Source organism: Pelobates fuscus, chromosome 7, assembly GCF_036172605.1.
Source record: "Pelobates fuscus isolate aPelFus1 chromosome 7, aPelFus1.pri, whole genome shotgun sequence".
Classification (NCBI taxonomy): domain Eukaryota; kingdom Metazoa; phylum Chordata; class Amphibia; order Anura; family Pelobatidae; genus Pelobates; species Pelobates fuscus.
This window is the reverse complement of record NC_086323.1, coordinates 206,210,666-206,235,982: the sequence shown is the minus strand read 5'-3', so window position 1 is coordinate 206,235,982 and position 25,317 is coordinate 206,210,666. Positions and strand designations below refer to the sequence as shown.

General features: G+C 44.4%; 2 protein-coding genes across 2 annotated transcripts in view; both read right to left on the bottom strand.

The window, feature by feature from the left end:
- The window catches only part of LOC134568477 (oocyte zinc finger protein XlCOF6.1-like), a 234,996-nt gene extending 226,800 nt beyond the window's left edge, over positions 1 to 8,196 (bottom strand). The window contains exon 1 of the mRNA XM_063427093.1: positions 8,180 to 8,196. The gene's annotated coding sequence lies outside the window, so the exon portion shown is untranslated. The remainder of the gene's footprint in view (positions 1 to 8,179) is intronic.
- Positions 1 to 22,429, bottom strand: part of LOC134568484 (gastrula zinc finger protein XlCGF17.1-like) — a 28,908-nt gene extending 6,479 nt beyond the window's left edge. Inside the window, exons 1-2 of the mRNA XM_063427103.1 lie at positions 22,416 to 22,429; positions 8,180 to 8,241 (exon numbers count right to left, since the gene is read on the bottom strand). The gene's annotated coding sequence lies outside the window, so the exon portion shown is untranslated. The remainder of the gene's footprint in view (positions 1 to 8,179; positions 8,242 to 22,415) is intronic.
- Positions 22,430 to 25,317: the final 2,888 nt, after the last annotated feature.

Sequence of the window (25,317 nt, the reverse complement as noted above, 5' to 3'; positions counted from 1 at the left end):
TAAGACATTATCCAATCTCTAAGTAGTAACCTCCCACAGATCTCCTCCCCTCCTCTAGCATCATAATCCCCTTATTGTGTACACAGTTTTCCCCGAGTTTTGGATGTACCCTAAATACTTGGGGTACATCCACAAATCCAACATCCCCAGATAGCTCTATTCTGGGGGACCAACATACTTAAAAATTAGCCCATTCGGATGAAGCATTCGTGAGATATGGGGTTCCAAAGATTTGACCGACCGCATGGGTAAAGTATCCGAAAACAGTTCCATGCATTTTGGCCCTGCGGTCGGTCACAAACAAGGAAATGAAAACAGGCGAATTGCCTGTGTTATAGAGCCTGGAGAGGGTTTGAATGAATTCCCTTGTTTATGGGGTTCTTTCTACCGAACGGCGGGTCATTCGGTAGTTTCCATACGAATTTCTGGAAGTATGGAGGTCTCAGCGGTGTTTGCCTAGTCAAGTGTCCGATTTTAGTTCCAGACACTCGACGGCAAAACACCGCTGTTCGGTAGTTTAAGATGGCCGCCGCCACATGTTTGTTTCCCGAATGGCGGCCACCCAGAGGACAAAGAATACATTACACTGATTGCCAATTACCCGTTTGCAACATTGTTGCAAACTGTAATTGGAGGCACACTTATTCCTGGGTGGTCTGGTTGTTCGGTAGTTTCACTCAATATAATAAATGGAGTGATTCTACCGAACAACTAGAGGAATACAATTCTTTACATACATTTAACTGTCATTATACCCGGATACCATGCTTTCTATACATGTACATACACATTAAACCAGCCATATGACCAAATACACTTATTCTCATACATGTCGTGGGACAGCCCGGTACCAATCCGCTACAAACGCGGTTTGGACTATCTACTTGAACTTGAGACTATTGAGTCTACCCAGTATTACCTGGGATAAGTATTTTTTATTATATATATCTTGTTTTTATATTTCTTTGGAATAAATCGTTTTTTAAATCCTGACACACTGGGTACTTACTCCTATTTTGGAAACCAGTCAGAAAGACACCAAAGGAATTACTCAACATCCAGCACGCTGCCAAAGAAGGGTCCGGACAACCCCCAAATGGTCCAGAGGCTTATACCACCAGAGTCATATGAGGGTATGACTCCAGGCTTGTGAGTTTGACAAATATTTTAACCCTTTTCTATATACTGTGTTATAGACATATTGCACTATTTTCTGTATGTATTTTACTTTTACAGAACGCCTGCTGAAATCTAAAAGCTCCACTTGTTTTATGTATGTATTATTCTATGTTTTAAGTGGTGTAGGGGATACCACTTTACAGGTGTTTTTGAGCTAGTACACTATACCTACTTCCACGTTGTGCATATTTTCTGTTGTATAAGACTGCCCCAAGGGTTTAAAAACTCACCTACCCTATTTGGTTCAGCTCTAAGTCAAGATCTACTGGATTTCGAGTCCATCCCAGGAGAGTGTGTATTATTACAATATGTAGATGACTTGTTGATAGCCGCAGTCACAAGGGAAATCTGTCAGCAAGCAACACACGATCTACTACACATTCTCTGGAAGGCAGGATACAAGGTGTCTAGGAAGAAGGCTCAGTTGTGTCTGCCAACTGTCAAATATCTGGGATTCCATATCTCTGAAGGTCAAAGAATAATGGGGCCAGAGAGAAAAGAAGCTGTGTGCCAAATACCAACACCCAAGAATAGAAGACAAGTGCGAGAGTTCTTGGGGGCAGCAGGCTTCTGTAGGATATGGATTCCCAGTTACGCGATATTGGCAAAACCTCTGTATGCAGCTATCAAGGGTACAGAACACGACCCCTTCCTATGGACTCAAGAACAGCAAACGGCATTTGAAGATGTGAAGAAGGCTTTGATGAGTGCCCCAGCATTAGGTCTGCCTGATCACACACGGCCATTCTACCTGTATGTACACGAGCAAAGAAGAATGGCTGTGGGAGTATTGACACAGTACTTGGGATCATGGCAAAGACTATATGTCTAAGACTATATGTCTAAGCAACTGGATGCAGTGGCCAGCGGACTTCCACCTTGTCTAAGAGCCGTAGCTGCAGCTGCCCTGCTGGTAGCTGAAGCCGATAAACTCACTCTGGGTCAAGAACTTTATGTACGAGTCCCACATGCAGTACAGACGTTGTTGGATTACAAAGGCAATCATTGGATTAGCAACAGCCGTATGACCAAGTATCAAGCAATGTTGTGTGAAAACCCAAGAGTGCATTTAGAGACTGTCAACACCTTAAATCCAGCTACCCTTTTGCCGCAACCTACTGAAAGTCAACACGATTGTTTGGAAGTGATGGATGAAGTAATTTCAAGTAGACCAGATCTTCGTGATTTTCCCATCCAGAACCCCGATGTTCAATATTATACAGACGGCAGTAGTTATGTGAAAGAAGGGATTCGCTATGCAGGATACGCAGTAACAACGATAGACAGGGTGATAGAAGCTCGGCCACTGTCAAAAGGAACATCAGCACAAAAGGCAGAATTAATAGCACTGACACGAGCATTACAATTGGCTGAAGGTTTAAGAGTAAACATCTATACGGACTCCAAGTATGCGTTTTTAACCACTCATGCCCACGGAGCTTTGTATAAAGAAAGAGGACTATTGAATTCAGAGGGCAAAGAAATCAAGTACGCAGCCGAAATACTACAACTATTGGAAGCAGTATGGGAACCGAAGGAAGTCGGTATTATACATTGTCGAGCGCATCTGAGAGGAGATGGTGATGTAACTAAAGGAAACCGGATGGCAGATAATGTAGCTAAGCGTGCCGCTGAATCAGGAAGACAGGAATATGTGGAACATATAGCTGCTCTTATACCAACTCCACTGTCTCAATGGACTCCAGTTTATACAGCTCAAGAAGAAGAGTGGTTAAAGACTGAACCTGGAAAGTATTTGGAGAACAAATGGTATCAGTTAGAAGATGGAAGAATAGTTATTCCAGCATCACTAGCGGTAGAAATTGTCCAAAATTATCACAACGGGACACATTCTGGGAGAGACAGCACAGAAGAATCTCTCAGAAAACATTTCTACATACAAAAAATGGATAAGCAAAGCACTCCTCCTGAATTTCTCTAAGCAAAAATCAAAACCGCCTAGGTGCAATCCCGCGTACCAATATATATAATCATAAATAAAGGGAGCACACTAGGACTTTTCAATAGTGGAAAAATGGTCTTTACTGTATTAAATCATAATACCAAATCTGTGTACAAAAAAATCGACGTTTCGACCCTCCTGGGGTCTTTATCTTAAAACGTCGATTTTTTTGTACACAGATTTGGTATTATGATTTAATACAGTAAAGACCATTTTTCCACTATTGAAAAGTCCTAGTGTGCTCCCTTTATTTATGATTATATATATATATATGACTGCGGTAGGCTAGGTCTGTAGACCATATGGGAAAATTTATTTAAACCTAGGTTGTTTATCAGGTCCTCCTCTGCCTTTTGCATTTTTGCTCTCTGTATGTCTTGCATGTCTTATTGTATGTAAATAAATATTTGTTTTGCAACAGGCAAGGAACTGTCTTGGTAAGTGACAGGTTTCTTGTCCTTGAGTCACGGTGTGGACATGGGAAATTCACAATCTGTTTCCTACCCTCAACCACACCCTGGGGAGTCATGTTTAAATTATGTTACCAGAGTAGAGCCTTGGGAGGATTTTTAACCATCCCATTTGTCACTAGTTTAGCAGGATGGACGGAGGCTATGAGATCCTCCGACCCATTCCCCCATTGAGGGGCAAACAATGACTTTCACATAAATATGGTTAAGGAATAATGTTTAGAGGATAAAAGGGCATGGCCCTTGTATGGTCCGGACTCCGATTGGGACAAGGAGTATATGAAATTGCAAGGAGAAAACTGGTTGCAAGTGGCTCCCCACTGGTACCCAACAACCAATCAAGGCAGGAAGCTTAGGGGTAAGGAGAAGAAAGTAGCTACTTCTACAGGATAACCTTGATTTAGGGAACTCTGATTCAGTACAACATAAGAGCAATTAAGGATAAAGATTTACAAGTAAAAACTGTTCCCCGAGAGACACCCTTGCCGCCCCCGTATTCCCCCACATATACCTCTTTGCCTATAGCCCCTGAAGATGAGGAGGATGAGGAAGTTTTGTTAGTAGCTATTAATACTGGCATAAGGCATCGTATAACAGCAGAAGAAGAAGATAGTTCTGAAGAAGGAAATGAAGAACAGGCATCAGGGCAAGTCTCAGGAACCAGCCGTAGTACTCATTCTTTGCTTAACGCTCCCCCTATTAAAATTACTGTCACTAACACATCAGGCATGATATTAAAAAGTGGTAAACAAATCAAAACTACCTCTATAAAGACTGGTAACACAGATGAGACAATAGGTCCTTCTGCCTTCCCATTTTTAACAGTAGGAGACCAACTAATAATGAAACCCTTGAATCCTATTGTTCTAAAGGACGTCATTCAAGGTGCACCCAACCCACGTTCCAACCCTGCTGCATGTTTACTGTATTTAAAAAAAATTTGTCAACGTCCACGATAACATTGGCGCAGGAACTCCCCCCCCCCCCCCCCCTCCCCAAGATAGTTCAGGTAAACTACTCCGGTGGAACACCTCAACCCATGGACCATCTTTTAAGTAAACCACATATAGGTGCCAAGGGGTCATACTGATGTTTAAATGCATTGTTGACTCCGTTAAAAAACAAAAACCCACTTAGCGGGACACCATGTCTCAGCCAGTGACAATGCACAAATTGTATTGTTTTCTCTTTATCGCCTGCTGAGTGAACAAAATAAAGAATAAAAAAAAAAAAGAATGTGTCAAAGGCAAAACATGACGCAGATAGATATAAAATTAATTATTGATGGTATATTGGGTTATGATCCAGATTCAGGATGGGATTGGTCTAAGGTTCCCTCAGTGTCTACATTGAACTCTAGCACTACCATAGGTGGTGAGGATCCCTATGTATTGTCCACGTACAGGGCCGTTTGAAGGAATTTGGGGGCCCCAAGCAAAATAGACATGGAGGCCCCCCCCCAACTCTCCCCCCTCCCACACGCACACAAAGCCTTCAGGATCCACAACATAGCCATACAGTTCAAGTTCACCCACACTTTATATAAATAAAAAATGTTTACAGTGCAAATACTGCTGTTGCATATAATGTGCAAAAAATGTGAAAATTTTCAACAATTGAACATTTGCAAAAAACACCACTGTACCATAAAATCAAATATACATTAAAAAAGTGCACAATAACTAAATCCAACATACTTAAAGGGACTCTCCAGTGCCAGGAAAACAATCAGTTTTTCTGGCACTGCAGGTCCCCTCTCGCTCCCACCACCCATCCCCGGTTGCTGAAGGGGTGAAAACCCCTTCAGTGACTTACCTGAGAACCCCGCTGATGTCCCTCGGTGTTGGTTTTGGGTCGTCGCCGCTCCTCCCCTTAATTACGTCAGCCGGCGGGGGAGACTGATCCCGCCCGCCGGCTGAGGAGACCTAATGCGCATGCAGAGAGCTCTCCATAGGAAAGCATTGAAAATGCTTTTCAATGCTTTCCTATGGGGAATTGAGTGACGCTGGAGGTCCTCACACAGCGTGAGGACGTCCAGCGACGCTCTAGCACAGAAAACCTGTGCTATAAAGGAGGAAGTTCCCTCTAGTGGCTGTCTAATAGACAGCCACTAGGGGAGGAGTTAACCCTGCAAGGTAATTATAGCAGTTTATGAAAACTGCAATAATTACAGTTGCAGGGTTAAGGGTAGTGGGAGTTGGCACCCAGACCACTCCAATGGGCAGAAGTGGTCTGGGTGCCTGGAGTGTCCCTTTAAATCACACACAAACACATTTTTCAGTTCTCACAAACAAACATGTGCAAATTATCTAAAACTGTCCTTTTTACTCCCCCTCCCCATGTTTTTTTTAACTCCCCCCCTCCCCATGTTTTTTTTTTTACTCCCTCTCCCCGTGTTTTTTTATTTACTCCCCCTCCCCCTCCTATGTTCTTCTCACCTCCCCTTCCCTGTATCTTGGCCGAGCTCCTCTTCCTCCTGTCAGTCCGGCCGGGTACCGCGCGGTACAGGAGATTCAGTTTCCTGTTCCCAGCCGGACTGAAAGGAAGTGAGCACTCAGTACACAGCCAGGAGGAAGAGGCACTCGGCCACGCTACATGGAAGGGGAGGACGGAGGTAACGAGAGAGGAGTGCTGCAGCCGCCTGAGGCTCTCTATAGAGCGCTCAGGCGGCTGCAGCCTTATAGGAAGCACCGGCTCTGCTTGGGGCCCCGGGCCAGCTCCAGGATGGTGGGTAACCGCAAGCTAATAGACGAACAGCTGGGTGGTCACCGTTCGCATAGTCGAACACGTAGCGGCGGCCATCTTGTTTAGTGGAATGCGGTCAGCGGAGTTTTGCTGTCGAGCTCATGGAACTAAAATCGCCCTCCCTCCTCAGCGGCAGTGTACCTTGCAGGGACCCCTAACCCCAATGGTGCAGATGGGACCGCGGTCTCTGCACCGGACTTACAGGGATGCTGGCCGGCCGGTCCAGATTCCCAACCAACCCTGCAGGAATACCAGGAGGAGGAGGTAAGCGATCCCTTTTCTCCACAGCAGATTCACAACCAGGGCCTGGGGGTAGGATTCCCTGACTCCATCCAGCGAATGAGTTGGCATCTGGGCAGAGCGCAGTTGGCCTCTGCCCTCCCATATCCTCTGGTCCAGAGCCTGATTCCCTACAGGCTACCCCAGCGGAAGTGCTGGCATCCGGGCAGATTGCCGCTGACCTCTGTCCTACCTGTCCCTTTGTTACAGGGCAGGACTGCACACCAGTTAACCCCCCGGCTGAAGAGCTGGCACCAGGGCAGAGTATCACTGATCTCTGCCCACAAAGTAACCTCCACTCCAAGCCAGGGAACAACACAGAGACCGAGAGTGCCAGATATCAACCCAACCTTGGTAGACACACTGGACAGAGAGAGGCTACCAACTTCACCAGGTCCAGTATTTGGTTGTGGGTGGGCTGCAAGACTAACTCAGGAACCGACCGGCGTGAGGCAAGGCAAACGTCTCCATGGGGTGTTCCACCGGCAGATAGTGGATGTGGCTCACATGGCAAAATCCTACCAGTGGTTGGAAAAGGCAGGACTGAAAGACAGCACTAAGGCACTAATCCTATCAGCACAGGAACTAGCACTCAGCACCAAATCAATAGAAGCTGGAGTCTACCACAGCAGGCAAGACCCAAAGTGCAGAATGTGCCAAGAGGCTTTTAAGACAGTCCAACACCTAGTAGCCAGATGCAAGATGTTAGCAGGAACAGCATACACTGAGAGACAGAACCAAGTTGATGGGATTGTGCACCAAAACATCTGCACAGAATATGGATTGGACCAGCCTAAGTGCAGATGGGAGATACGAAAAAGAGTAGTTGAGAATGACTGGGCTACAATCCTGTGGGACTTCAAGATCCAGACAGACGAGCAAGTGCTGACCAACCAAACTGACTTTGTGGTCGTAAACAAGGAACGTAAGACTGCAGTCATGGTGGATGTTGCAATATCCAGTGACTATTACATCAGGAAGAAGGAACATGAGGTGGTAGAGAAATACCAGGGACTGAAAGACGAGCTAGAAAGGATGTGGAAGGTGAAGACAGTAGTAGTCCCAGTTGTGATAGCTGTGACTCCCAAGTTGGGGGAGTGGCTTCAACAAATTCCATGTGAGACATCTAAAATTATTGTCCAGAAGAGTGCAATTCTAGAAACAGCTAAGATACTGTGCAGAACCCTCAAACTCTCAGGCCTCTTGTAGAGGACCTGAGAAAATATATTTTTTTCTATTATATATATTTATATATTATAAAACCAAGAGGATTGCACTCACCTAAACCTGCATATATAAGCATCCTGCTGGGGCCAATTCATACAACATACACAATTCATCACATAGGTCTGCATACATATACTGTAACTAAGCCCCCATTGTTTTTCCCTAGATTAGGAGTGTATTACTATTGCATTATGTAAGCCTTGAAGTTGTTGTTTAGTGAATGAGTGCGTGTGCTGGATCTTTTATGTTTATATATATATAATATGTTTATAGATTATAATAAACATAAACTAAAAAAAAAAGGCACTGAACTTACCAAATAGAGATTGACAGCTGCTGTTTCTGTTTTAGGGAAAGTATTTTCCAATGAGCTCAGTTCTAAAAAAGAAAAAGAAATTGTAATGTTATTTTATGTACCTTGCATTCAGTTATCAAAACTATTCAGTGACACAACACAACACAAACTAATGCAAGCCCTCCTCACACATAATACCTCTACTGGCCGTTTGATGGATCTCAGCTTACCTTCTATGGGGACTTCTCTATGTTCCCCACGTACATCAATGAGCCCTGTGCACCCATGACCATGATGCCAGTTCACTTGCTGTCCTTCCATGCAATACTTTTGCATTCCGAGAACACCCATCAGACTTGCTCTGGTCCAGTCGTCTAGCCATCACTATTTGACCCTTGTCAAAGTCACTCAGATCTTTTTGCTTGGCCCTTTTTACGCTTCTAACACAAATTCAGGAACTGACTGCTCCCTTGCTGCCTAATTTATCTCACCCCATGACAGGTGCCATTGTAACGATACAATCAGTGATATTAATTTCACTTATTATATAAACCTCGTTCAGCCATGCTATCCATCATTAGGCATTCACATATCATTTGTTATATAATCAGTTAGTATCCAGCTAGTTTTACCCATTTATTATACTGTGCTGCATCCCTATGTGTCATTTATACTAAGTGGTCGTTGATTGTTGCTGACTTTACAAGTTTGGATTACTACAGCATACGTCAAACTAAACCTCTCTCACCCAATAGTAAATAATGTTATCCAACTTACTTATCGTCTGCTATGCACTTTACATCTAACCGCGCTCACTTGAACATGCATACATGAACATGCCCCAACAGCACTCTATAATGTATGCATGTTCAGGTGAGCGCAGCCCTCTTGGTTTTGTTTGTATATTTGGGAGTCCAGGCCAACTCCTTGGTTTTGCACCCCTCCCTGTCACCAGTGCCTCGTTCCAGGACCCTATTTAGCCTGGACTTTAGCCTTGAGTCTCCCTGGGAAGCTGAAGTGCTGCAGGGAAATCCAATGGAGCTCTGCAGGTCTTTTTGCTACTTCCCTGCTCTGAACTCAGTATGTCTCAATGACTTACCGGGGGGGGGGGGGGGGGTCTCCCAGGGGGTTAATACAGTTGAATAATCAATGTAGTCTAGCAATTTAAGTGTTAAAAACGTGAAGTATTAAAATGAACATACTACCGCGCATCCTGTTCCTGTTTCAGGCCCTGCCGATACAGGTCGCTAAATCACAGCTGGCTCCGCTACAAAAGGCAATAGGAGATTTCGTTTGGCACAACAAGAGGCACAGGATAGCCAGACAGGTGCTTTACAGACGCAAAGATAGAGGCGGGCTTGGCCTCCCAAACCTATACTTCTATTACCTGGCTGCTCAACTGACGCAGATTGCGATGTGGCACTCACCACCCGCCGAGAGGAGATGGGTGGACATAGAGTCCATGATGGTTGGATCCGACGTCCCCCAATTCGCCATGTGGGCCTCTAAAGACAGCAGACCTATCATACGGACGACGTGCCCGGCGGTCCTTAACTCTATTCACATTTGGGACCGTAGCAGATCCAAATACTCTCTCGCATCCACACCGTCCCCTCTCACTCCAATACTGCGGAACCGCGATTTTCCTCCAGGAATGGCACCTCGGGAATTTAAACGAATAGAAAAAACTGGACTACAGAGGATTCAACAGCTATACCGGAACGGAACCATAATTCAATTCACAGACCTCCAACAGGACTCCCACATGACCCCCGCAGATTTCTTTGGGTATCTTCAAATCCGGGACTATGCAAGACAAGCACACATAAAAGCGGCAGCTATGAAACAGATGACATTTTATGAATCAATGTGCCTACAAGGGGTAACTCCCAAGGGATCGATTACGCTCTTATACGCCCACCTAAGCGAGAAGAACAAGGAATGGGGAAACTTACCGTACACAGATAAATGGGAATCTGAATTGGGAGAAGTGCTCGAAGGCATTGAATGGCAAGAAATCTGGGAGGCAAACTCTACGGCCTCCATATGCACCACTTTTCAGGAACAATCCTGGAAGACCATGCTACGATGGTATACCACCCCTATACAACTTTACCATATGCACAAAACGGAAACTGACAATTGTTGGAGAGGATGTGGCATGCACTGGCACTTATCTACATATGTGGTGGGAGTGCCCAAAAGTTCAGGCCTTTTGGACAGCAGTCAAAGATATACTGATACGGGTGTTTGGCAGGCCACTGCCCCTGAATCCGTGGACCTATCTGCTTAACAGATCTGTTGAGGGCTGGTCCAAACGAGAACAGCCATTAATACACAAAGTGACCCTAAGTGCTCGCAGGGCAATAGCCACGGCGTGGCTGTCGCCGGAAGGCCCTGATATTCAAACCATAGTACCCAAAATAAAGGACTGCAGGCTTATGGATGACCTGACAGCCAGGGTGAAGGGATCTGTGGAGAGATTCCTGAAACTATGGGAACCTTGGGACAATTGCGCTCTGGCCTGATCGGGGAGGCTAGTAAATAGGCCCGTGGCTATTTGACTGGGTGCGGACGGGAGTGGGGACCGTGTTTTTTCATTTCTGATCATTGTTCAGTGGTGTCCCCCTTCTCCCTCCTCCTCCTCCTCCTCCTCCTCCCCTCCATTCTTCTTTAAGCATCCTTTAAGGGACATTCTCCGACGGAAGTAGGTTCGTCCTTGTCTCGTACCTCTCAATTTCCTCATCTTTCTCTGAGGGGGACTGTTACAAAACGGTTACAGACAAGGATTATGTTGGTTCTTTTGTGCTGCTATTGCTTCGGTACTTGAATTCTACACTCATCTCCCGAATGGATTATATACACCGGTTCGTGAAACGAATAACAGACCACCCGGTCCCTGGCGTGTGCCGCCACTTAACCCCGGTCACCTCTCCAACTACCAAACGGCCGACCAACCGGCTGGGAGAATGTGTCACCAATTGATCACCCAGGGAGCTCCGGTTTGCGGTTAACCGCAGGCTAATTGACGGCCCCAGGATATATCCGTTCGTGCCTTATCTCCCGATGGTTAAACTACCGAAAGGGTCACGAACTGGGACCACCTACAACCTGGCGTGTGGCCTCAATTAGAATGTGGAATGTTGCGGTTAACTACAGGTTAACCACAGAAGCGTGTCCGCTAAAGAAACTTCTATATTCACCATGAAGATCCTATCTACAGATCTCAAGCTCCTAAAGGAATAACAAGCAGCTGCTGACCCTGAAGAAATACAAAGCTGGAAAACAGAAAGGGGCAACCCTTAAAGACGGGCTGTACTCCAACACTCAAGTTCTGTTTACCCAAAAACATGTACTGGGCAGTGGTCCAGTGGGCCCATAGAGCTTTGTACCTATCCAAGACCCTCATGAACTCTTTGATCAATAAATACTCTGAAGCACCTAGAATTACCCCTCTGATCAACAGTTACTGTCGATCCTGTGCCGTTTGTGCCAAGGACAACTCAGGCAGAAAAAGGAGGAAAGTCCTAAGCATCTAGCTAAACTTCACTATCCCTTTCAAGAATCCAAGTGACTATATCCAGGTGCCAAAGAGTTGCCGGTTCAAATATGCAATAGTTATAATAGACATTTTGTCAGGATGGCCAGAGGCCTAGCCGGTCATCAATGTGACGACCAAGACCATATACCCAGTAATGCATCGTGAAAGTTGCAGAGATCACTCAGTGGATTCACCATTCCAGATTCAAGACTCTCTCTGCAACATGGGAAGTAACATTTGTTGATCTTGACAAACCTTTGACTCTAAAGGAAAAGTTACTTGTTAGAAGAAAGAAAAAAAAATGATATCAACAAGTAGGTGTTTTGAAGGCCATAATAACGCCTGACCACCTGCCATCGATGGAAAGCAGAGGACCCCAAAAGGAGACCTCGTGAAGCTAAAGAGATTCAGACGCCAAGCTTCTTTAGGATTATCTGCCCATCTTGAGTTTGTGGTGATATTAATATTGACTAAATGATCTGAGTCCACCTACACTGACGTAACATGGGACAGGTTTCATACTACGATGAATAAGTAAATGTGCCCTAGCCAAGGTTATTATGTCCACACACATAATACATGACGAGGTACTCTTGACACACCACATTCATGCTTCAGAACAAAAAGGAGCACCCCTGTAAAGGAAAGGTTGACCTGCACACACACACATATATATATATATATATATATATATATATATATATATATATATATTTATGCCATAGGTGTGCCAAGGGGGGTACCAGATGATTTCACAGTTAAAGAGAAGTTTGAGTCCATTTTCCCAACCGTCACTGCTAATGATATTTTGATTTGCATTTATTATATCTATTATAAGAAAATGTTACTTGCGCTTTCTCCTTAATCCCTATGTATATTTAGACAAATGGAGGTCATTTAGTTGCTCCAATGGCCATTGGAGGGATGCCCGCCTGCCAACGTCAAGGCAGACCCCCCTAAGCGGGTCCTAACACTGACCCTTCAGCCTGCTTCCTTGAGCTTCTGGCAAAGATATCTCTAATGAGACAGAAAGGGGTATTTTTTATATACACCCCTTTACTTATTAACCCTTAATAGGGAACACATGGGATGGGTAGCAGCATTGTAACCAGGCTGTGTGATACAAAGTAAATACAAATACAAAAAGAGAAGTCCTGCGCTTAAGCAGCAAGGACTACAACACACATCAGCCCCAATATATAGTAAAAACCAAAGAAAAGAAAATGTTACTTGCGCTTTCTCCTTAATCCCTATGTATATTTAGACAAATGGAGGTCATTTAGTTGCTCCAATGGCCATTGGAGGGATGCCCGCCTGCCAACGTCAAGGCAGACCCCCCTAAGCGGGTCCTAACACTGACCCTTCAGCCTGCTTCCTTGAGCTTCTGGCAAAGATATCTCTAATGAGACAGAAAGGGGTATTTTTTATATACACCCCTTTACTTATTAACCCTTAATAGGGAACACATGGGATGGGTAGCAGCATTGTAACCAGGCTGTGTGATACAAAGTAAATACAAATACAAAAAGAGAAGTCCTGCGCTTAAGCAGCAAGGACTACAACACACATCAGCCCCAATATATAGTAAAAACCAAAGAAAAGAAAATGTTACTTGCGCTTTCTCCTTAATCCCTATGTATATTTAGACAAATGGAGGTCATTTAGTTGCTCCAATGGCCATTGGAGGGATGCCCGCCTGCCAACGTCAAGGCAGACCCCCCTAAGCGGGTCCTAACACTGACCCTTCAGCCTGCTTCCTTGAGCTTCTGGCAAAGATATCTCTAATGAGACAGAAAGGGGTATTTTTTATATACACCCCTTTACTTATTAACCCTTAATAGGGAACACATGGGATGGGTAGCAGCATTGTAACCAGGCTGTGTGATACAAAGTAAATACAAATACAAAAAGAGAAGTCCTGCGCTTAAGCAGCAAGGACTACAACACACATCAGCCCCAATATATAGTAAAAACCAAAGAAAAGAAAATGTTACTTGCGCTTTCTCCTTAATCCCTATGTATATTTAGACAAATGGAGGTCATTTAGTTGCTCCAATGGCCATTGGAGGGATGCCCGCCTGCCAACGTCAAGGCAGACCCCCCTAAGCGGGTCCTAACACTGACCCTTCAGCCTGCTTCCTTGAGCTTCTGGCAAAGATATCTCTAATGAGACAGAAAGGGGTATTTTTTATATACACCCCTTTACTTATTAACCCTTAATAGGGAACACATGGGATGGGTAGCAGCATTGTAACCAGGCTGTGTGATACAAAGTAAATACAAATACAAAAAGAGAAGTCCTGCGCTTAAGCAGCAAGGACTACAACACACATCAGCCCCAATATATAGTAAAAACCAAAGAAAAGAAAATGTTACTTGCGCTTTCTCCTTAATCCCTATGTATATTTAGACAAATGGAGGTCATTTAGTTGCTCCAATGGCCATTGGAGGGATGCCCGCCTGCCAACGTCAAGGCAGACCCCCCTAAGCGGGTCCTAACACTGACCCTTCAGCCTGCTTCCTTGAGCTTCTGGCAAAGATATCTCTAATGAGACAGAAAGGGGTATTTTTTATATACACCCCTTTACTTATTAACCCTTAATAGGGAACACATGGGATGGGTAGCAGCATTGTAACCAGGCTGTGTGATACAAAGTAAATACAAATACAAAAAGAGAAGTCCTGCGCTTAAGCAGCAAGGACTACAACACACATCAGCCCCAATATATAGTAAAAACCAAAGAAAAGAAAATGTTACTTGCGCTTTCTCCTTAATCCCTATGTATATTTAGACAAATGGAGGTCATTTAGTTGCTCCAATGGCCATTGGAGGGATGCCCGCCTGCCAACGTCAAGGCAGACCCCCCTAAGCGGGTCCTAACACTGACCCTTCAGCCTGCTTCCTTGAGCTTCTGGCAAAGATATCTCTAATGAGACAGAAAGGGGTATTTTTTATATACACCCCTTTACTTATTAACCCTTAATAGGGAACACATGGGATGGGTAGCAGCATTGTAACCAGGCTGTGTGATACAAAGTAAATACAAATACAAAAAGAGAAGTCCTGCGCTTAAGCAGCAAGGACTACAACACACATCAGCCCCAATATATAGTAAAAACCAAAGAAAAGAAAATGTTACTTGCGCTTTCTCCTTAATCCCTATGTATATTTAGACAAATGGAGGTCATTTAGTTGCTCCAATGGCCATTGGAGGGATGCCCGCCTGCCAACGTCAAGGCAGACCCCCCTAAGCGGGTCCTAACACTGACCCTTCAGCCTGCTTCCTTGAGCTTCTGGCAAAGATATCTCTAATGAGACAGAAAGGGGTATTTTTTATATACACCCCTTTACTTATTAACCCTTAATAGGGAACACATGGGATGGGTAGCAGCATTGTAACCAGGCTGTGTGATACAAAGTAAATACAAATACAAAAAGAGAAGTCCTGCGCTTAAGCAGCAAGGACTACAACACACATCAGCCCCAATATATAGTAAAAACCAAAGAAAAGAAAATGTTACTTGCGCTTTCTCCTTAATCCCTATGTATATTTAGACAAATGGAGGTCATTTAGTTGCTCCAATGGCCATTGGAGGGATGCCCGCCTGCCAACGTCAAGGCAGACCCCCCTAAGCGGGTCCTAACACTGACCCTTCAGCCTGCTTCCTTGAGCTTCTGGCAAAGATATCTCTAATGAGACAGAAAGGGGTATTTTTTATATACACCCCTTTACTTATTAACCCTTAATAGGGAACACATGGGATGGGTAGCAGCATTGTAACCAGGCTGTGTGATACAAAGTAAATACAAATACAAAAAGAGAAGTCCTGCGCTTAAGCAGCAAGGACTACAACACACATCAGCCCCAATATATAGTAAAAACCAAAGAAAAGAAAATGTTACTTGCGCTTTCTCCTTAATCCCTATGTATATTTAGACAAATGGAGGTCATTTAGTTGCTCCAATGGCCATTGGAGGGATGCCCGCCTGCCAACGTCAAGGCAGACCCCCCTAAGCGGGTCCTAACACTGACCCTTCAGCCTGCTTCCTTGAGCTTCTGGCAAAGATATCTCTAATGAGACAGAAAGGGGTATTCTTCTCTTTTTGTATTTGTATTTACTTTGTATCACACAGCCTGGTTACAATGCTGCTACCCATCCCATGTGTTCCCTATTAAGGGTTAATAAGTAAAGGGGTGTATATAAAAAATACCCCTTTCTGTCTCATTAGAGATATCTTTGCCAGAAGCTCAAGGAAGCAGGCTGAAGGGTCAGTGTTAGGACCCGCTTAGGGGGGTCTGCCTTGACGTTGGCAGGCGGGCATCCCTCCAATGGCCATTGGAGCAACTAAATGACCTCCATTTGTCTAAATATACATAGGGATTAAGGAGAAAGCGCAAGTAACATTTTCTTTTCTTTGGTTTTTACTATATATTGGGGCTGATGTGTGTTGTAGTCCTTGCTGCTTAAGCGCAGGACTTCTCTTTTTGTATTTGTATTTACTTTGTATCACACAGCCTGGTTACAATGCTGCTACCCATCCCATGTGTTCCCTATTAAGGGTTAATAAGTAAAGGGGTGTATATAAAAAATACCCCTTTCTGTCTCATTAGAGATATCTTTGCCAGAAGCTCAAGGAAGCAGGCTGAAGGGTCAGTGTTAGGACCCGCTTAGGGGGGTCTGCCTTGACGTTGGCAGGCGGGCATCCCTCCAATGGCCATTGGAGCAACTAAATGACCTCCATTTGTCTAAATATACATAGGGATTAAGGAGAAAGCGCAAGTAACATTTTCTTTTCTTTGGTTTTTACTATATATTGGGGCTGATGTGTGTTGTAGTCCTTGCTGCTTAAGCGCAGGACTTCTCTTTTTGTATTTATATCTATTATAGCCAACAGCGCTTTGTTAATTATACTAGAGATGCCTTACAAGAGCTGGCTTAACTCTTACAAGACCAGCCGGGATAACAGTGAGTGAAACACCTACATTATAGAGGACTGTGCTTTATCCAGAGGAGCAAAATTGATGCGTTCCTGTAGCTCCCTAATGACAGGTGCTCTGAACAGTAGGTCTTACTGCCAGAGGGCCCAATTCTTTAGATTCTAGCTCCGATAGTTTGGCGTCCATACGGAACGGAGCCTTTACCTGCGTACGGTGCAGAACCGCATTAGCATCGTCTAGAAGGCACATGGGGCATAGTGCCCAATCTCGCATGATGGCTAGGTCCAGGTTCGTACCCACCATGTAGACCTCGTCCGCCAGGACCAACATCCTGCGCAAGGGACCCAGCATATCCCGTTGTCTATCCTGCGCTTAGCGGAGGCTTTCCTGGGGTCCCGACCCATAGAAGTAAAGTACGAGGCCACCAGGGGCCAAAATCCGTGGCTGCTGCCACCTCGTCCGGCAGGATGGGCCTGGGGTAGTCCGCCCCCAGCTTCTCGCGGGCCTCCCCTTAAGGGATCTGCGGATCCAGTAGTGCACGAAATGTGCCGAGTGGCCGGGCAGTGACCATTCCGAGGTCCTGTGGCGTCTGATAGACCGAGGGTTAAACAGATGAACTCCTGTAGCGTCCAATAGACATCGTCCCCCAGCATCGCCGTGGAGGCCTCTGTCGCCGGCGCGTCTTCATCCACCCAGCGCCAACCGGGACCCTCCCCACGGTCCTCATCCCAATCATCTCCCTCATCCGAGGGAGACTGGTCTGCCCGCCACTCCTCCAGCAGGCCAATGTAGGGGGGGGGGTGTAACGGACCGTTTCACTTACAAGAGGATAAAACCCAGTTTAGGCGATAATCCCCTTTGCAGATGCACAGGCAGCTACTGCAAACACCATTCTCCCGACTGGAACCACACGAACCCTGGAACAGCTGAACAAGAAAAGCAGACATCGGCTTACACTCTTGGCAGTCAGCATACAATCCCATTCCCCCAAAGACCGAGACGACACATCGCTTTGAGGGTTAAGCAAGACTCAAGACTGGGACACCCAGTCTGGCTTTTATTCCCAACTCACACATACAGGCCACACCCAGGGGGAGGCATAAAAGAACCAATGACATAGATGTTACCTCCCACACATCCCCTCCCCTTAGTGTGACACATAATCCCATTATGCATACAGAGTAAAATATACTTTTACACAACTTTCATAACTTTAAAACCATACATCACATTCACATAAAAATACATATCCACAATCAATCCATTCAGGGGAACAACATATTAAAAAATGGCATGAATCAGACCAGGGGTTCAACAGTTAGTAAAACTATCTTTTATTCCCCCTGGCTCAAACAGTAAAAGTAAAACATCCCCACAATGCATCCTGGCTTCCTCCCTTCTGCCCTGGAGATAATTGGAGAAGAAATCTAATTATCCAGGACTAGAGGCAGACTCCATTAACCACATGGTTGCAAAACAACATAAAACTCTTTAAAATACATAAAGTCACATTCTATACATTAAACACAGACATTTAACATATCCCCAGATAGCTCAGGTCTGCGTGCACATTATTAGGTGAATGGCACACAGACCACACAAATACAGTTTAATTGCCATGGAGCCAAAGTCTTTCCCATAGTCTTTCATTATATGAATAGGCTCCATGGCATAGCTATCTGGGGGGTATCACTGCTCACACAGGGCAAGCACCGAATGGCCCCACTGCATTCAAAGGGCCAGAATGAGTGACATGCACTCTGCCAGGGCCGAACACTGTTTGCAAAGGGCCCAATCTCCCAGGGCCATAGTCCAAAGGCAGGAGGCTAGCAACCAGGCCTCTCCAGTTCACAGTGGCGAAGCTGGTTTCGCCACATTTCTCCCCTTTGTCAAGTAGACTAACAGGGTACCTGACTTTCTGCCGGTCAGTGCCCTGGTTAGTCCAGCAACCCACCCACGAAACAGAAATAACAGAGCAGCCCACCCCCACTAACCGGTTACTACATCTGGGTGAGGAAGAATTTTGTCCAAGTTCTGGTGTTTCACCACTGCTGGGTGGGAGACGGGTAGGCTGCCTAGGTGGGTTGCTGAGGGGGCAGAGACCAGCGGTACTCTGTCCTGTTGCCAGCACTACCACGGGAGTAGTCTGGTGGGCGCCTGGTTGCTGGAGACTGGCTGTCTCCCCTTTAGGTGCACAGCTCGACTGCCGGAGGGAGAGACTGACTGTCTCCCCTTTGGATCCATCACACTGAGGCTGGGGAACAGGACCGACCGTCCCTATCCCTTGTGCTGTAAGTGCAGAGACTACGGTCCCATCTGCACAGTTGTGGGGCTTAACATCTCCCCTTGGTGGGTTAGGTTGCCGTGGGAGAGAGGGTGTAACAAGCTCCTCTCTCTGGATGGCAAACTGCCGCTGGGGAGGAAGGACTGCACCTTCTGCTCCCTGAAACACACACTGCCGCTGGGGAGGGAGGACACTGCTCTCCTCTCCCTTCATTTCACACTGCCTTCCTGGCATATCACTTTGCTGCTGGGGGGCAGGAACAACAACCTCTGCCCCCTGTAACTCAGCCTGCCGCTGGGGAGGAAGGACGACACCTTCATCTCCCTGGGGTACACACTGCCGCTGGGGAGGGAGGACGCTGCTCTCCTCTCCCTTCATTTCACACTGCCTTCCTGGCACATCACTTTGCTGCTGGGGGGCAGGAACAACAACCTCTGCCCCCTGTAACTCAGCCTGCCGCTGGGGAGGAAGGACGACACCTTCATCTCCCTGGGGTACACACTGCCGCTGGGGAGGAAGGACGACACCTTCATCTCCCTGGGTTACCCACTGCCGCTGGGGAGGAAGGGCGACACCTTCATCTCCCTGGGGTTGCTCACAGGACCAGTCTAGGAGCTCTGCTACCTCGGGTACTGCTGGTTGCTGTTGGGCGGGAGGACCGGTTGTCCCTTCCCAGGCCTCATTGATGAGTCGCAGGTAATCCCCCTCCAGGTTCCATTCCTGGGTAACCAAATATCGTAGGTCTGCCTCGAGGTCAATAGCGCCAAAGAGACCCAGCATGTTCTCTCGGATGCCGTACAGGTCCCAAAAACGATAGTCGGTATCTTCCCCAAAGTCCTCGTCACCACTATTATTCCAAAATCGACCGGGGCCAGTGTAATCTCCGCCTTCTGGGAACTCATACTCTGCCATCCTGGGGATACACTGAGCCGCGTACCACTGTAGCGCCTGGTATGCGTCGTCGAGCACCAGTTCTGCGTATACTAGAATCTCGAGTCTAGTCACCCACTTTTCTGTGGTCTGTTTTCTCAGGAGGGGCATCCGCTCTGCCATTCTAGCCAGAATTCGCTGCCTTCTGCTGCGGCGCTGATCCCCTCGTGAATACTGTACTTCCTCTAGGGCTTCGTCCCACAATTCGGCTCTGGCCATATCTCTGTACCTCATCATGTCCTCCTCTGGGACTCCTCCACCCCACAGGCTTACGTAACTGGACATTACATCCTGAAGCTTCTTCTCCATTTTCTGAGTTCCTTTGTAGATAGGGTCGCTGTACGGATACTAGCGTTGCCCTCAATTTGTAATCCAGAAATGGTGTTGTCTGTAGCTGTCCCTCTGGTTGTAGGAACGATCCCACCGCTGCCACCAATTGTAACGGACCGTTTCACTTACAAGAGGATAAAACCCAGTTTAGGCGATAATCCCCTTTGCAGATGCACAGGCAGCTACTGCAAACACCATTCTCCCGACTGGAACCACACGAACCCTGGAACAGCTGAACAAGAAAAGCAGACATCGGCTTACACTCTTGGCAGTCAGCATACAATCCCATTCCCCCAAAGACCGAGACGACACATCGCTTTGAGGGTTAAGCAAGACTCAAGACTGGGACACCCAGTCTGGCTTTTATTCCCAACTCACACATACAGGCCACACCCAGGGGGAGGCATAAAAGAACCAATGACATAGATGTTACCTCCCACACATCCCCTCCCCTTAGTGTGACACATAATCCCATTATGCATACAGAGTAAAATATACTTTTACACAACTTTCATAACTTTAAAACCATACATCACATTCACATAAAAATACATATCCACAATCAATCCATTCAGGGGAACAACATATTAAAAAATGGCATGAATCAGACCAGGGGTTCAACAGTTAGTAAAACTATCTTTTATTCCCCCTGGCTCAAACAGTAAAAGTAAAACATCCCCACAATGCATCCTGGCTTCCTCCCTTCTGCCCTGGAGATAATTGGAGAAGAAATCTAATTATCCAGGACTAGAGGCAGACTCCATTAACCACATGGTTGCAAAACAACATAAAACTCTTTAAAATACATAAAGTCACATTCTATACATTAAACACAGACATTTAACATATCCCCAGATAGCTCAGGTCTGCGTGCACATTATTAGGTGAATGGCACACAGACCACACAAATACAGTTTAATTGCCATGGAGCCAAAGTCTTTCCCATAGTCTTTCATTATATGAATAGGCTCCATGGCATAGCTATCTGGGGGGTATCACTGCTCACACAGGGCAAGCACCGAATGGCCCCACTGCATTCAAAGGGCCAGAATGAGTGACATGCACTCTGCCAGGGCCGAACACTGTTTGCAAAGGGCCCAATCTCCCAGGGCCATAGTCCAAAGGCAGGAGGCTAGCAACCAGGCCTCTCCAGTTCACAGTGGCGAAGCTGGTTTCGCCACAGGGGGTAAGGAGGCCACCTCCCCTGCGCCAGAAAGGCGGGGGCGCCTGGCTGGTGAGGTTCGACAACCTCGAACCATGTCGCTTCGCCGGAGCCTTGTCCTTCAAGGAGCGTGGTTCAGGGCCTTCACCCAATAATAATACTGAGTATCTATACGCTGATAATAAACATGTGGCTCTGTATAATAATACTGAGTATCTATACACTGATAATAAATATGTCGCTCTGTATAATAATACTGAGTATCTAAACGCTGATAATAAACATGTCGCTCTGTATAATAATACTGAGTATCTATACACTGATAATAAACATGTCGCTCTGTATAATAATACTGGGTATCTATACACTGATAATAAACATGTCGCTCTGTATAATAATACTGAGTATCTAAACGCTGATAATAAACATGTCGCTCTGTATAATAATACTGAGTATCTAAACGCTGATAATAAACATGTCGCTCTGTATAATAATACTGAGTATCTATACGCTGATAATAAACATGTCGCTCTGTATAATAATACTGAGTATCTAAACGCTGATAATAAACATGTCGCTCTGTATAATAATACTGAGTATCTAAACGCTGATAATAAACATGTCACTCTGTATAAAAATACTGAGTATCTATACACTGATAATAAACATGTCGCTCTGTATAATAATACTGAGTATCTAAACGCTGATAATAAACATGTCGCTCTGTATAATAATACGGAGTATCTATACGCTGATAATAAACATGTCGCTCTGTATAATAATACAGAGTATCTATACGCTGATAATAAATATGTCGCTCTGTATAATAATACTGAGTATCTATACACTGATAATAAACATGTCCCTCTGTATAATAATGCTGAGTATCTATACGCTGATAATAAACATGTCACTCTGTATAATAATACTGAGTATCTATACGCTGATAAGAAACATGTCGCTATGTATAATAATACTGAGTATATATACGCTGATAATAAACATGTCGCTCTGTATAATGATACCGAGTACCTGTTATGTTTGAGGATAGCTGACTTACAATAACATACCGTCTATTAATCAGCCAGGATTTATTGATCACAAGTCACATATTATGTTCGATCCCTTTGTTGATATACACATTCCTGCTGTAACATACACCCAACATGGCCGAACTCCATACACACACTGGGAAGAGAGCAAATCTAGGGGGTGTATCCATCCCAGCATGCCTTGCACACTTACTACAGGAGCTGGTTAGGGACAAACTGTGCATTGTGCAAAGCTCCCCTAGAGGGGACTGCTGGTATACACCACAGTATCCACATAATAATGTAGTCACTAGTCTGTATAATAATACTGAGTATCTATACGCTGATAATAAACACGTCGCTCTGTATAATAATATTGAGTATCTATACGCTGATAATAAACATGTTGCTCTGTATAATAATACTGAGTATCTATACACTGATAATAAACATGTCGCTCTGTATAATAATACTGAGTATCTATACACTGATAATAAACATGTCACTCTGTATAATAATACTGAGTATCTATACACTGATAATAAACATGTCGCTCTGTATAATATTACTGAGTATCTATACAGTGATAATAAACATGTCGCTCTGTATAATGATACTGAGTATCTATACACTGATAATAAACATGTCGCTCTGTATAATAATACTGAGTATCTATACACTGATAATAAACATGTCGCTCTGTATAATATTACTGAGTATCTATACAGTGATAATAAACATGTCGCTCTGTATAATGATACTGAGTATCTATACACTGATAATAAACATGTCGCTCTGTATAATGATACTGAGTATCTATACACTGATAATAAACATGTCGCTCTGTATAATGATACTGAGTATCTATACACTGATAATAAACATGTCGCTCTGTATAATAATACTGAGTATCTATACGCTGATAATAAACATGTCGCTCTGTATAATAATACTGAGTATCTAAACGCTGATAATAAACATGTCGCTCTGTATAATAATACTGAGTATCTATACGATGATAATAAACATGTCGCTCTGTATAATAATACTGAGTATCTATACACTGATAATAAACATGTCGCTCTGTATAATAATACTGAGTATCTATACACTGATAATAAATATGTCGCTCTGTATAATAATACTGAGTATCTATACACTGATAATAAACATGTCGCTCTGTATAATAATACTGAGTATCTATACGCTGATAATAAACATGTCGCTATGTATAATAATACTGAGTATCTATACACTGATAATAAACATGTCGCTCTGTATAATAATACTGAGTATCTATACGCTGATAATAAACATGTCGCTATGTATAATAATACTGGGTATCTATACACTGATAATAAACATGTCGCTCTGTATAATAATACTGAGTATCTATACGCTGATAATAAACATGTCGCTCTGTATAATAATACTGAGTATCTATAAGCTGATAATAAACATGTCGCTCTGTATAATAATACTGAGTATCTATACGCTGATAATAAACATGTGGCTCTGTATAATAATACTGAGTATCTATACGCTGATAATAAACATGTCGCTCTGTATAATAATCCTGAGTATCTATACGCTGATAATAAACATGTCGCTCTGTATAATAATACTGAGTATCTATACGCTGATAATAAACATGTCACTCTGTATAATAATACTGAGTATCTATACGCTGATAATAAACATGTGGCTCTGTATAATGATACTGAGTATCTATACGCTGATAATAAACATGTCGCTCTGTATAATTATACTGAGTATCTATACCCTGATAATAAACATGTTGCTCTGTATAATAATACTGAGTATCTATACGCTGATAATAAACATGTCACTCTGTATAATAATACTGAGTATCTATACGCTGATAATAAACATGTCGCTCTGTATAATGATAAAGAGTATCTATACGCTGATAATAAACATGTCGCTCTGTATAATAATACTGAGTATCTATACGCTGATAATAAACATGTCGCTATGTATAATAATACTGAGTATCTATACACTGATAATAAACATGTCGCTCTGTATAATGATACCGAGTACCTGTTATGTTTGATGATAGCTGACTTACAATAACATACCGTCTATTAATCAGCCAGGATTTATTGATCACAAGTCACATATTATGTTCGATCCCTTTGTTGATATACACATTCCTGCTGTAACATACACCCAACATGGCCGAACTCCATACACACACTGGGAAGAGAGCAAATCTAGGGGGTGTATCCATCCCAGCATGCCTTGCACACTTACTACAGGAGCTGGTTAGGGAAAAACTGTGCATTGTGCAAAGCTCCCCTAGAGGGGACTGCTGGTATACACCACAGTATCCACATAATAATGTAGTCACTAGTCTGTATAATAATACTGAGTATCTATACGCTGATAATAAACATGTCGCTCTGTATAATAATACTGAGTATCTATACACTGATAATAAACATGTCACTCTGTATAATAATACTGAGTATCTATACACAGATAATAAACATGTCGCTCTGTATAATAATACTGAGTATCTATACGCTGATAATAAACATGTCGCTCTGTATAATAATACTGAGTATCTATACACTGATAATAAACATGTCGCTCTGTATAATAATACTGAGTATCTATACACTGATAATAAACATGTCGCTCTGTATAATAATACTGAGTATCTATACCATGGGTCGTCAACCTGGTCCCTACCGCCCACTAGTTGGCGTTTTACGATTTCAGGTGGGCGGTAGGGATTTCCAGGTTTTGACGACCTGACGACCGGGCGGGCGGGTTCGAGCCGGCGGTACCTCTGCGACTGGGTACCGCCGTGACAATTTGCGGCCCCGGCCCACGCGGCAAACCGCCGGGGCTGCATATGGAGGGGTCCATCGGGTGGCCCATGCTGTCAGGGCCACCCGATGGATGTGGATTG